The sequence below is a fragment of the Danio rerio genome, chromosome 20 (genome assembly GCF_049306965.1).
Source record: "Danio rerio strain Tuebingen ecotype United States chromosome 20, GRCz12tu, whole genome shotgun sequence".
Taxonomy (NCBI): Eukaryota; Metazoa; Chordata; class Actinopteri; order Cypriniformes; family Danionidae; genus Danio; species Danio rerio.
Window position 1 is genome coordinate 29,337,071 of NC_133195.1, and position 12,884 is coordinate 29,349,954.

Below are 12,884 nucleotides of genomic sequence, written 5' to 3' on the forward strand. Positions count from 1 at the left end.
GACCCTCCTATCAACACTCAGCCCCCTCCATAAACACAGTGACCCCCGACCTACAGCACACACTCACTCGGCAGGACAATTCAACACTTCACATCCACCAGATATAATGGCAGAAGCCTAAACAAAACATTCAGCTTCAGAGCACCATACTGACTGACTGCATTTTGACAATTACAAAAAAAAATTTTTAATAAATAATTGTGGCTGGTGCTTTTTAAGACAGTGGGGCTGCAAAATATTTAAAACAAACAAACAAAAAAAAAAATCTGACACAGCAATATTTTATTTTGCTTTAATACAATTTTGGCAGATGACTTTAATAGCTCTGTTTGGAATTAAATCATTAAATTAGATTGACTGGAATATTCTTGTAGAATAGTGAATTAAAAAAATTGCAAGAATAAATAATTAACATAAATGTGAAATAAGTAGTCGGATATACAGGTACAGTAATACAATACAATATTATCATGATATTTTGCCCGTGGTTATGATAGATCACGATATGAGCAATATATCACCAGAAAAACATCCACAATATATCATGATATTTGTAAATGAAGAGTGGATAACACATCAAAAAGATTTAGGATGCATTTTTTTTTATTAACAGCACATATAGTTCTTAGAATTGCACCATTGATATATGAGACTATATAACGAGAAGCATCACCTCATGCATATCACTATTTTGTCCTGCCCCTGTTGAATAATTAAATGCATAGTATAATGTAAGCACTGTACATTCCTCATTGCTGATCAACAATAATAATCCCAACTCCGGTTGCAATGTGGCTATTGCAAATGCACACATTCCAATATTGATGCTGAAACGTTAGATTGTGCAGTTCTATAGTTGTTTTTGTTTATTATCCGCTTGTGTATGCAACACATAGTTCTACAGCCTACTGACACATTCACACACATTTCTCCATAATATAATTTCAGAAAAGTATTGTTTGCAACATTCAAATAGTGAAACTCTATTAGCAGCCAACAACTATCAAAGTACAACATTTTTCACAGACAATTAAATAGTGCTAATGTTGTTCTTAAGTCACAGCTACATGTCATTTTATTCTAAATTAGGGCTGAACAATATATCAATGGATGCAATGTGTGTATCCGCAAGTCACTTCGCAGGATTAGATCATTGCTATAGAGTAAAAAATTAAATATATATTTTAATTATTATTATTATTTATACAATGATGACCATGTTATTTTACATTTGATGGATCAATTTCTCTACTTGAATACTGTTAGACTCCCCAGAAAACCATTTTTGCTGGCAATTTATAATCATTTAAGCAAATGCACTGCATGCATATAAAAAAGACTTCATCACACATCAATCTAAAAGAATGAAATCTTTACAAATAGAGCTAAAAGAATCATCATTATATTCATATCTCAATATACAATTAAAGACAAAATTATTAGCCCTCATTTGAATGTTTTTGCCTTTTTTAAATATTTCCCAAATGATGTTTAACAGAGCAAGGAAGTTTTCACAGTATGTCTGATAATATTTTGTCTTGTGGAAAAAGTCTTATTTGCTTTATTTTGGCCAGAATAAAAGCAGTTTTTAATTTTGGTATAAAACATTTTAAGGTCAAAATTATTAGCCCCTTTAAACAATTTTTTTTTCTTGACAGTCTACAGAACAAACCATCATTATACAATAACTTGCCTAGTTAACCTAATTAACCTAGTTACGCCTTTAAATGTCCCTTTAAGCTGTATAGAAGTGTCTTGAAAAATATCTAGTCAAATATTATTGCAGCAAAACAAAATATCGCAATGTGAAATTTTTCCAATATCGAGCAGCCCTAGTCTGAGTATTCAAAGAACCATGGTAAACCATGTAGGGAGCATGTCACAATCTGTAATTGAATGAATGTGCGAATATAAAACCAACTTTACCTCAATCTGCAGTGTCAGAGAACAAAGTCAAAGCCAAAAACACAAAACAGAAAATATGCTTTCAATAGTAAACAAACGAAAAACGAACAATTCATTAGTACCATCACTGAGAGTTAACCATGATCTGATTTTAATTTACATTATGATTTCAGCTGCAGTTATATCGAGCATCAAAAGAAATAAAAAGCAATGAAGCCGGAGTTCTGGGTTGCATTTTAAGTTGCTGCTATTATTTAACACTGATACTCATTTAAAAGAAAACTGAAGATGAGACGGAAGGAAAGCAAAAACAGATCATGTCTGAATGCTCATTTTGTTTTCAGACCCCAAAACAAAACAAGATGTTACATCTGTCACTAAATGAAACAAATGATACTGATTACACAATAATAAAATCAAGTTATCAGGCTTCAGTCAAATCGAATTGAAGATACATATGCATTCCTACCTTGTTAAAATCATTATGCATGAAAATTGATACTGATATAACGTTAGCTGTATGTAACGTTAAACATTGCAATGACGGAGAGCCTTAACAGAGGCAGTTTATTCGTTAAATGAAAAATGAGCTGTTTCAAAATAACAGTAAATGCATGGCGTATTTGCTGTGCACATAGCGCGATGGTGATGATTATAGCGAATTTATCAAACTAACCATTAAGATAAACAGGGGCTCTGACATATAGCACACTGGCTAATGCTAAAAAACAATCTGACAATAATGGCGAGGCGACGACGACGAATTAATTCAGACAAGCATTTTACCTCATAATAACAACAACGCTTCTTTACTAGTGGAGTAGAAAAACAACGCCATTACTTACTTTACTTAAAGCAATGAAAAGTAAATGCACCGCTTCTTTTCTCTGAAAAATAGTTCCGGTTTGGGTGCAGCGGCACCGCCCACACGACCAATCACATGACAGAAACATGACCCAATAATTGCAAGTGTCTGGATGCAGACTTGGATATGGGAGGTAACACTGCATGTCTCAGAGATGCAATGTCAGACACAATACACTCAATTGTAAAATTGTAATTCGTTTTTAAGAAACTTGCTGTTTCTGGTTTATTTAATGTAAATGCATACAAATGACAGCTGACAGGTAACATACTGCTGAACTCCTGGCTGTTGGCGTTTGCAAGAAAATATCTGCTGACTGTTGATTGAAAGACAGCTAAACCGTCGTGTTTGGAAGCACATTTTCACACATTTAATTTTTATCAACTTGAAGTATTGTTTAAAACCACAATAATGATGTAAACAAGATGACTGACATAGATAGAGCGATATATATATATATATATATATATATATATATATATATATATATATATATATATATATATATATATATATATATATATATATATATATATATATATATATATATGAATAGATTTTAATAGATCTGAAGGTGATGCATATGGGTTAGATACTAATGTGTTGTTTTTTAACAGCCACAGTTCTCCATACAATAATACAAGACCCTGACTGTGATGATGGCTGAGTAGAGACTGATTGAGATTGTGTATTTCCAGAGTTGTTGAAATGACCAAGCATACCTTCATGGTCATTTCTGGTGATAATAATAAATGTATGTCACGGAAGAGATTAATATAAGTTTAATAAAATTCTGTATTTGTTTAACAGTAAGCTGAGAGGGTATTTGAGCATTAGAGAATAACAAATGACATGAAGGTGATAAGTTTTGTATTGTGGGTGAACTGTTACTTAAATAATGTTCTGCTCTTTGCTTTGCACTTCCCTCCTTCTGCGAATCCCAATATTTTAGACTCCATTTAGACCTGAAACATCTGCTAGAGTCCTGGAAAGGTGGCATCAATACTGGACCTGAAAGAGCCTATTAAGTTGAATCTGGTAAAGAAACACACACACACACTGGTTGCAAAAAAATAGTTTCCGTATTTTATAATTCATGTTTTGTTTTTGTTTATTTACTTTTATTGATTGTGTACAAATTGCAGCATTGATCTCCGCCTGGTCAATTATTGATGTTGAAACTTTTATTTGACTTTTTTGACATTTGTGTAGTTTTAAATATTATATTATATAAGAAATAATATAGAGGGAATTAAGTCCACAACAGACAGAAAATGTTCATGCAGTTTATTACAAAGTTTTTGTATCATGATGTACACCACCAACCCAGACAATATACAGTTTCACTTCAGACTAAGTCATGTCATTGAGAGTAACTTTTTAAAGTCAATAACTGTTAGAAAAAAGATCGAGATCACATCATGGAATTTAACAGAAATCACAAAATACAGAAAACTGTTAGCTTATGGATATTTTTTACACTGTGGCCAATATTTGTGGGAAGTCAGTATCACTAAACAGTATAAAAGATTTTAAGCTCCTCTAAATTTTGCTACAAATTTTGTGTTAAATTGAGGATTCTGGAGAGACAGCTGCCTGTTTTTTTTATATATATATATATATATAGGTTTAGTGGGTGTCTGTCTACTGTAAATCCTAATAAAAATGTACACCATGTTACTTTTTTACATGGAAAAACTGAAAATTAAGCAAAACACCCTAATGTAGAAAAAAACACAATGTTGTAAAATGTGTAAATATAAGTAAGAGCTGTTGGAATTATTTTCCATTTATGACTTGAAAGTGATCAAATATTTCACACAGCAGGTCTGTACATCATCTGAAATTCCACAGTTTCCCTTGGACTTTATGCTCTTGTGCAACACTCAATTTAACTAATTGTATTTCAATTACACAACATCAAAGCCACCCTGTGAGGTCACATTTCGATTATGAACCATTTTCACAATGCATATGGCATTACTTCCACTTGTTCTGGGAAAGCGCCGCACCATAACACCACACAACACAGACCACCCAAGCTCCGAGCTCCATTATGCCCTCTCTTATCTCCTTAAATAGTGCACGGCAGAGATACTTTCCCTCAGATAAAGCCTTGCTGGGCTCATGGGATCTACAATTTTTCAATCATTCTCAACTAATCTAAGGAATCAAATCCAATGTGTTGCGTGTGACGGCATCACAAGGGATGTTCAGCAGTGTAAACACGTCATGAAGCCTTGGCTATTTTCTCAAGAGGGCCACCGCCAAAACAGCCATTCAGCTAATTAACAGAGAAAATGTTAGTAAAATAAGATAAGTCACTTAAGATCAGCACAGTTTGTTTGTTCAGCTTTAACCCGTCGTTGACGACGGTTCCACATTCCTGATATTAGAGAGGCAATTAGTACAGATAGGTCACAACACGGTAATAAAACTCAAACTGACCACAAACGTCAGCATTAGGACAGACTTTCACAGCGCTGTGAAGATGAAATGATTAATAAGTCTTCCTCTAGCTGAAACAGGAGTGCATGCATGGGTTTGATTCACAGGGAAAACAAATAATGATAACAGTTGCATTAAAGTCAATGTTCTCACATTAATAAATACTATAGTAAAGTGTATTACACTGTACAGTATTGACAACCTTTGTTAATGAACACTAATGAAGTATTACCTATTATAAAATGGTAATCTGTAATATCACGCTAAAAAACAAAAAGCTGAGTTAACTTGAAATTTGAAAGCAACCAGCTGCAAAGAAATTGAGAGTTTATTCAACTCCATGGTTGAAGTGCCAAATCATTTTTTTAAGTTGATTGAAAATGCTGGTATGGGTCAGCACGGTGGCACTGTGGGTAGCACTGTCGCCTCACATCAAGAAGGTCGCTGGTTCAAGCTTGGCTTAGTCAATTGGCAATTCTGTGTGAAGTTTGCATGTTCTTCCCGTGTTCACGTGGGTTTCCTCCGAGTGCTCCGGTTTACCCCACAGTACAAAGATAAGTTGGCGGTTCTTTCCACTGTGGCGACTCCAGAATAATAAAAGAAAATGAATGAATGGATGAAATGAATGGAAATGCTGGGTTAAGTCAATGGAATAAGTCAATTCAACTCAATTTTTAAAAATTATTTGGCACCACTTTTACCACTGAAGCTTCAAAATGCTTTAAAATTTTAAGTTAACTCAACTTTTAATGTTTAAAGGTGCAGGAAGTTTTTTTTATTTTTTTATTTTACATCTCAAGAGATTTCATTATTTTCATTGATCAAACAGTTCTAAACATGTTGAAAAGTTTTCATGAGTAAACTCAACACTGAGCTCAAAAATATGTCCTAAATATACCTATACCTAAAATATACCTAAATTAGAATTTTAAACTGAGTTAACAATTTGTCAGTTGGAATTTTTACTGTGCAAATGCTGAAGTAAACTTTTGTTGTTACTACAGTAAACTGTAGTGTATTGTTGTATAATAAACCCTGAAACATACAGTGTTTGTTTATAATTGCTGTGTTACCATAGAATTAATTGTTTTACAATGAATTCAATATTGTTTTACTATATTATGATTCAAAAACACTATGATTACTATGAATTACTACAGTATTTTTGAATGTGGGTAAGTCACTTTTGAAAAGAACGTCTGCCAAATGTGTAAATGTAAGCCATGGTCACATTTTTATGGTTAATTTGTTATTTATTCATTTTCTTTTTGGCTTAGTCCCTTTATTAACCAAGGGCCGTCACAGCGGAATAAACCGTAAACTTATCCAGCATATCATTTACGCAGAGGATGCCCTTCCAGCCACAACCTGCGATAAACTGCGAGAAACTAAATAAAAAGAGCGGAGCTGCGGCAAAATAATGTATAAAAAGAGTGAGGTTATGGTCAAATAAATGAATAAATGAAAAAAGTGCGACTGCTGAGAGTGCAAGCAGCTAAGGACACTGGCCCTCGCGGCCAAAAAACGGACCGGCCCACCGGTAATTCTCCTGGTCCTCTCAATTAGCCAATCCGGGCCTGCTACCCACTGTGCCACCGTGCTGCCCACATTTAAAATGTTAACTAAACTTATTAAAATGGGACATCCATGTTTCAACTCAGTTTTTTAAGCTATGCGAGGCCTAACTTGATATTTTATTGTCAGTTTAATGCAATGTTAGTTGAAATGACTTGTAAGGCTAATTTGATTTAACTTAAAAATTAAAGGCAGCTCCTGTTTTTTTTCTTACAGTGAAGGTGAACAGACAGACAATTATTTCAGAATGAATTTTAAAGGAGTTTATTTTTAAGATACAAATTAGCGCTGGGACACATCTTAAGTTTTTGGATGTTTTTGAAATGGACTTTTACTCTCAGATGGCAAGAGAATGAAGTTACTCTGGATTATTGTTCTGCTTGAATGTGTTCGTCAGTGTGTTCCCATGGGTCCTGAGCCAGCACAGGAAATGCTGTGAATAGGCTTCCTATTACACACATACACACACACCTAAACATGATTCTCACAGAGCACTATTACTACAATAACATTATTTTGAGCTCCAGACAGCTCTTGACTTAATGAAATATATATATATATATAATTTTTTAAAGAATATATATAATAAATGAAAGAATATATACATAATTTTATTAAAAATAATCATCAAAAAACAAATAATATTTAACTATAAATAAATACTAGACATACAAACAATATGGCAAAATGACAACTTGCAAAAAATATTACATTTCATAAAAACTAAAATGAACAGAATTAAAATTCAAACTCTTATCAAAAGCTACTAAAATTGCATAGGTTGGCAATGATAGCTCATATGGCACCACAAATAATAAGTAAATAAATAAATATTTTATAATAAGTTTTAAAACCATTTAATTCAGATCTCTTTAGATGTATCTATCTTTTTGTCATCCAAACAGGATACTAAGATTGTCAAATCTGAATATATAATCATTTTATTATTTCTGTTCAGTCATTTGTTTTATCTGTGTTATTCAGTATTTTTCTATTTGCAAAAGCTAATTTATTTGTAAATGTTTTGCTTATTATTTGTATTAAAAGACAAGACCAGCAAGAGTCATTGTGGTTTGACAGTCAACATTGTATAAATCACTAATATTTTCTGATACAATGTTTAATGGGCATTTTGCTAATCACTGAACATAAAAAAATAAACACAATATATGTTTTTTGCATTATTATCACTCAAAAATACATTCAATTATAACAATAGTGCTGGTCACTTTATTTAAACAACCAATTTTGATTTAATACCCTTTGTATTTAGGTTTCCCGTTCAGACATAACTGCATTGTTAAACTAACTCAAAAGTTTTTGGCTAAACTTAAAGTTTTCCTACTTTTTAAAAGAACAATTAGCTAAAAATATTTTACATTTAGCATCAATATTTGCACAACACTGGATATATAAAGAGAAAATGTTAAAATAAGGTGTTTTTTGATGTATTTTACAGCACAATATATAGCAAGATATTTTTAATGACTTTGTTTTGTATGTATTTTTGGGATAGCACTATTGTGGCAAAGTTTTGAGGTTGTCTTGCGACCTGCTAACAGAAATTCAATATCACTAAAAAAGCAACACCAATGGAGCTGTTAAAACATTACATGATAAAATAGACATAATATAATACCTTCTTTTGACTGCAAATATCTATGACCATATGTGTAAAAAAACACTAACTATAATCAATATATTTATTTAGCTAATTAGTTAGGCTGTTTGTCAGTTCTTGAGTTCAATCTGGTGATTGTGTGCGTATTCGGACGTTCCTTGCATGTCTATTGTTGTAATTTGCAAATAAATAATAAAAAGGATCTGTATATTCTGCACGTGAACAGATGGGGGCGCTGAAGAAGCAGTTATTCTCAATCATGCTCTTCTGAAGACTTGTATATTCTGCTAGAATATATAAAATATGAGTGATTGGTTCGGTATCTGTGTGACAGAGAAATATCGCACAGTAATGTGATATACATTTAGTAAAAACTAGGCATGTTATTAAGATTATTAATAGTATATTTACAGAAGCAAAGCTAACCTGTTTACTGCGGCTGCACTGAATTTACGAGCCGGCGGAAGCTCAGAGTAAATAGGTTTAGTTTGAGGTTGACAGGATATTCATTAAAATGTATAGACCAATCGCAGAAGTGCGTACGTGAGTAATGAGCAGAGCATTAAAAAGGAAATAAGGGCTCATTTCCACTGTGTGGATAAAAGGGGTACCTGACAGAGGAAACTACGTGTGTGTGAGAGAAAAATACATCGGGGTCAGTTTTAACGGGCTTTGATCCTCTTGGAAAGGGTGGATGAAAGGCATCCTGTACTGCAGAGACAGAGGAGGACAGGAGGGGTAACCGACCGTCCTACTGCTTTTACCAGCTCAACGACTGCATAAAGCCTATAGAGGATCCTTCATTTTAACATATCTCGTGATGTAGTTCTACTGAGCTGCAAATACACATGTAACAAACAGCATGTATCCTTAAATAACAAAATAAAATATTTGTATTTTCTGCAAGATGTGAGTTAAGGAAAAACTTTAGGCTAATAATTAAATTACTATTTATAAAATTTAAACAATTGTATAACACACAATTTATTTAACAATGTTAATACACCATTGGGCATATTCTAAACATTTAATAACTTTTTAATAAATGCAAATATGTAAATATATGTGATAAACACACACAAACACTCAATTAGTTCTTCTAATCGCTATGTATCATATATATATATATATATATATATATATATATATATATATATATATATATATATATATATATATATATATATATATATATATATATATTTCAACACTTATATATAACATTTCAATTTAATTGAGAATAAAAATTGCTTTTGTATTGTGTATTTAAAATATTATTTATAATAACAACAACAACAGTAATGGTAAAAGTACAATTTTGTTATTGCCATAATAATAATCATGATGATGATGTTTATAATAATTAAATAAAATAACTATCATTTAATAATTTATTTTATTTCAGGTAATGATTGTTTTATTTCATTACACAGAAATGGTTTCAGTTTTATGAAGGAATATATATTAACACTTGTTTATATTTCATTCCATGTAGTGTCAGGTTATGCTTTCTTCAGGTAACAAAATAGACTTTAGTTTAAAAAAAACAAAATAGTATTAGTTTTTTTAAATTTATTTGGATACAGTATAATGTAAAAAAGCAACGATTTGAAGTGTTTTTTATGTTTACTGATGTTAGCAATGCTTGTGATAAATATTAGCTATTCAATAGTCTGTTCATGTGGCATCGTCGTCTCTCTCTTTCTCTCTGTCAGAGTGAGATCTTATCTCCACCCACTCTGTGTAAATCACTTGGGTATTTTAATGCCAATATAAACCTGACTGATGTGTCAACCCACTCTCTCACCTTCTGCACTCACTCCAGACAACATCTGAACTTTGATTCACCTACAGGATGTCAAACACACACACGCATGCACACATGCACAGTCTCTCTTGCGCTCTCTCACATACACACACAAACATGGGATGAATGCTTGCTGAATAGTCAAAAGCATGGCAGAAATGAAACAAACAGGACATATCAAGGACGAAAATGTCATCACTCTGTAGATCTTCCGACATATCATGAAAGAAGTCCTGTGGTGCAGGTTATAGGAACATACAACAGGACATGGAGGTGCTGATGACACAATGTTCTCTAGCTTGGTGAGTGTGTGTATGTGAGACCTGAGGGAAAACAGACAGGAAAGCTATTAAATGAGGCATATCATGCCTCTTTTCATAACATATAAAGTAATTTTCCTCAGACAAAAATATGTTAATTGAAGTTACTGTAGAATACCCCAAACATCCTTTATTATAGCATGTAATCAAACCAGAGCATTTTTGAGCTTGTTCCTTTAAATTCAAATGAGCTGCTGACTTCCAGAGGAGGGTGGAGCCTTTACACATTATTCTGACTAGCCAAAAACCGCAAAACAATTGATTTGCGTATCCAAAATGTCAGGGAAAAGCTAAAAAAAGTCTTACATGCTCAACTTGCTGTCTGATAAATGATGAAGGGTAAAAGGTGACAACTTCTAGACTGCACCAGGACCTTTCTGAACAGTTAGTGGATACATTCATTTATGCCAGCTAGCTGTTTTGGAATAAAAATTGATTAAACTTATCGACTAGTGTGCTACTGCTCTGTTCTATATGCTGCAAATAAACATTACAATTCTCTTATCTTTACTAAAAATGTTAAAAATCATTCACCTGACTATGTAGAGAACAATAAATACGCATTCATAAATGATAATTTTAGGCACAAATCATGTTAACAAGCACATTCAGAACATATCTTGGAATTTAGTAATTTGGGGGCCCTAAGCAATTCTGGCCATTGGGCCCAAAAGTTCTGAAATGTACCTTTTGTGCTTGAATTTATTTTTAATGGATTTATTTAATGCCACTCAATCTCCTTCAACATTTTGTCTTAATGCAAAATAATAATAACATATAAAGCATCTTGTAAAACTGTTGAAATGATTTGTTTTCTTAAAATGGACTCACAACTAAAAATTAACAAATTTGTGCAGATGCAATAAACATTAAACTTATTTTTTAGACTCTCATCATACAAAATATGCTAGAAAATTAAGTTATATATAATTTACACTTTTAGATATTTATTTAGGGTCCTCTGATTTTCTGAGGCCATAAGTGACAGCTTACCTTGCTTACTTTACTTTATTGTCCACAAGTGGAAATTTATCTTTGGCTTCACCACACAATCACATCACCGTTCACATTACACACATCACAGAATAACAGACAACACCTATACATTCAATGTCATCACATATATCACACTAAAAACTCTATTTAAAACCTCATACATATTCTCATACATTTCCTCTTTATTTACATATTCTCATACTTCATACTTAGAACCCAGTATTTAAAATTCTAACGGTAGTCGGCACAAAGGACATTTGATACACATTTTACTTTACTTGAGGTTGCCTAAAACGTCTTTTTAATATGAGGCTTTCCTACTTTATTTTCACCATTTTTTTCAGAAACAGTGTTGAACTGACCCTCACTGGTAAAGAGGTCTGGCAAGAATATATTTTGTGAAAATATATAGTATGTTTTATATATATAACCTCACTTGGTTTGGACGTTAAGAGTCTATGGAGACATCTGTTATTTAATAACTGCATTAATATAATTTTTAGTAATCTATTTTTTTCACTGTTACATTAAATCCAGCTCTAACAGAGATTTAACATTACTAATGGACTACTGCAGTTCACTCTGGGAGGGATCTATTCTGCACTAAATAGTGTTTTGTGCTCATCTGTGCAGCCTGCTTTGCACAAACCATTTCTATAGTGTTATAACTGGTACATCTTTATCGCTTCCAGAATGAATAACATGTAAATTAAGGGACAGTAATAATGTTATAATCTCCTTCCTACATTACTAGGATGACAATATCTGTGTGGTACTTTTTTCACAAGCTTGCAGAGAAAGGCTTACCAAAGCAAAGTTATGGGTTTGTTCACTGCATTAACTTTTCACGTTTTCTGGTTTGTTGTATCCACCGGGGATTGGACTTTAGCTCTTTAAAAATGTATAGTATTTACCAACTAACTAATAACCAAATCAAGATTCTCATTACCTTTATGTTGAATTTAATAAGCATGCAGCAACAGATCCTGCAAACCTGTTTATCATAAACAGGTTTATCATAAAACTGGAAGCAAAAATGAAGTAGATTTTTTAAACTTTCTCTTTTACACCAGTTTGGAAATGTAAGATGCTCACGCTTTATAATTTGGTGTGCTATGCTTAACAGAACCTGTGTGTATGTGTGTGTGTGCTTAGATGTAGAATTAGATTAAAGGACAATGTGGGACTATGTAAATTGAGAATCAATCTTCTCCATTGCTTTAATTATCTTCAACTCTTTTCCCTTGGCCTTTACAGGAAATGATTTGCATTGCCTAATACGTTTCATAAGTACAGTAGGAACAGGATTGTTGGGGTAATGTTGTTCCAGGTATACATTAGTCACAG

General features: G+C 32.6%; 1 protein-coding gene and 1 long non-coding RNA gene across 13 annotated transcripts in view; both read right to left on the reverse strand.

The window, feature by feature from the left end:
• Positions 1–2,839, reverse strand: part of exoc2 (exocyst complex component 2) — a 51,578-nt gene extending 48,739 nt beyond the window's left edge. The window contains exon 1 of one of the 2 annotated variants that reach the window (XM_073932001.1): positions 2,692–2,839. The gene's annotated coding sequence lies outside the window, so the exon portion shown is untranslated. 2 annotated transcript variants of the gene reach the window in all.
• Positions 2,840–7,037: 4,198 nt separating this feature from the next.
• Positions 7,038–12,884, reverse strand: part of LOC137488655 (uncharacterized) — an 80,463-nt gene continuing 74,616 nt past the window's right edge. For 4 of the 11 annotated variants that reach the window (XR_012395734.1, XR_012395729.1, XR_012395730.1 and 1 more), the window contains one exon: positions 9,793–10,544. This is a non-coding gene — a long non-coding RNA (uncharacterized lncRNA). Of the gene's footprint in view, positions 7,242–9,792; positions 10,545–12,884 lie in introns of those variants that run through there. The other 7 variants (XR_011007790.2, XR_012395728.1, XR_012395733.1 and 4 more) reach the window with 5 other exon arrangements.